This window comes from Dipodomys ordii, unplaced genomic scaffold (genome assembly GCF_000151885.1).
Source record: "Dipodomys ordii isolate 6190 unplaced genomic scaffold, Dord_2.0 Scaffold151, whole genome shotgun sequence".
NCBI classification, from domain to species: domain Eukaryota; kingdom Metazoa; phylum Chordata; class Mammalia; order Rodentia; family Heteromyidae; genus Dipodomys; species Dipodomys ordii.
Window position 1 is genome coordinate 304760 of NW_012267367.1, and position 2413 is coordinate 307172.

Consider the following 2413-nt stretch of genomic DNA (forward strand, 5'->3'; position numbering starts at 1 on the left):
TGAGGCCCTGGGTTCGATTCCTCAGCACCACATAAGCAAAAAGAAAAAAAGCCGGAAGTGGTGCTGTGGCTCAAGTGGTAGGGCACTAGCCTTGAGCTGAAGAGCTGAAGGACACAGTGCTCAGGCCCAGAGTTCAGGCCCCACAACCGGACCAAAAAAAAAAGAATGTTAAATCTAGCCAGGTACCAATGGCTCATTTCTGTAATTCTAGCTACTCAGGAAGCTAAGAGTTGAAGATGGCAGTTTGAAGCCAGCCTGAATGGCTAAGTCAGCTAGAATCTGATCTCCAAATAACCACCCTAAAACCTGAAGGAATAGTTGGATCAAGTGCATCAGCCTTGAGCAAAAAGCTAAGGGACTAGTACCCATATCCTGAGTCCAAGCCCCCCACCCTCGGCCCCCAAAAAAGAAAAAAAATGTTAAATCTAACTTGAATACATTAATCCAGACAAATAAATAGGAGATAGTAGGGGTGAACTAATACCTGTAAAATCAATGACACAGATCTTTGTGAGTTTAACTCTGATGAATAGAAAATATTCTAACCCAGCAAATAGCTAAAAAAGCAGAAATTTGAAAGAGGAAATGGCCATGGGTCAAAGCTATGTGGACAGGAAGAACAGAAAAAACAAAGAGTACTAATTAAAGTGCTGAGTCGCTTATTTTACTCCTCCCAGGAAATTTTTAATTTTATAATTAAATCATTATAATCCAAATATAAATATTTTGGGAGAATAACCTCTAAAGCCTTAGGAATTTTTTTGTATACATGAATTTTCACATCTTTTTCTAAGAGCAATTTTAAAGAAGTTTAAAGAAGAACGAGCTGGGGTACTAAATGAGATCAGGAAAATGATTTCTAAGAAAAGGAAAGGGAAATCACTGTAAAAAAAATTTTTTTTCTTTTTTTGCACTCTTGGAATTTGGACTCAGAGCCTCAGGCTTGCTAGGTAGGCACTCTACCACTGAACCAAGCCACCAGTTCTTTTGTCCTGATTGGTTTTTTTAAATAATCTTTTATTGAGATCAAGTGATTACATACATCTCACAAATTTCACATTATTGTGAGATAGTGATACTTAGTCGCAAATACATTTTAACCTTCACAAGGAAACTGTGAAAGTTTTTGAAAGTCTTGCTTCCAACCCTGCCTGTCATAGCTGAGATGGCGATCACCTATCACTGCACCCAGCTTCTTTCTGTTGAAATGGAAACTCCTAGACTTCCCTGTGCCATGCTGGCCTGGAACTGCAGTCCTCCCCATTTCAGCCTTCCATGCAGCAAGCCTTCCATGTAGCAGACTGAGAAGTCTCCCGTGCAGTAGCTGCATTACTGGTTGAGATATCTCTTATGTATGATCAGCCTGGTCTCAAACCCCAGTCTTCCCAATCTCAGCCTCTCAAATAGTTTAGGATTACAGACATGAGTCACCATTATCCAGCACTGTATACATTTCACAGTTTTGCTGAGCCTGAGTTTGGCCATGGGTCTCCATACTAGATATGCTTTGCTGTATTCCATGAACTAGTCCATCTCCACAGATTCTCAATTCTTGGGGTTGCTTAGTCCTATTTTACAGCTTTTGCCCTTTATGGACTCTGCTGTCTTGGATGTATTTCCCCAGGCTCTTGCACACCAGCCTCCATGTCTCTTACAGTGGGTTTCTCCAGCCACCGTGTCCAGTTTAGCCACTTCTTTCCTCCTTCTAATACATTTCATTGCAAGCAACCACTATCACCCTATTTAATTTCTTGTTAATCTCTCCAGGGAAGGAAGGACTCTGTCTCTTTCTTGAATCTGTCTCCAGTACTTTGAATCATGCACTGCACATAATAAGTGCTCAACAGTGAATGTATTCAATAAACTATTTGTGTGATGTCTGATTTTCCAAAACACCACTCCTCACTTAAGCCTTCCCTGGCCTTATTGAAGATTGTAGCACGTCTTTGCTTCCCAACCACTGCATTGTTTTTCTCCATAAATGGAGATGGCACATATTACCATCTGATATATTTAATATATATTTATATATACTAATGTTATATATTTAATATGTCATTCTTTTTTGACATGGGGCTTGAATTCTGGTCCTGCGTATTGTCCCTCAGCTCTTCAGCTCAAGGCGAGCACTCTACCACTTGAGCCACAGTGCCACTTCCAGTTTCCTGGTGGTTAATTGGAGATAAGAGTTTCATGGACTTTGCTGCTCAGGCTGCCTTTGAACTGCAATCCTCAGATGTCAGCCTCCTGAGTAGCTAGGATTAAGGGTGTGAGCCACCAGCACCCAGCGGGACGTCGTTCTTAAAATTGAATGGATGAACAAATATAACTTAAGCAGCATTCTCACTAAAATCTAGATCTGGAAAATTTTGGAAAGACCTATCTCTTTTTTTTTATTGTGAAAATACTGTGC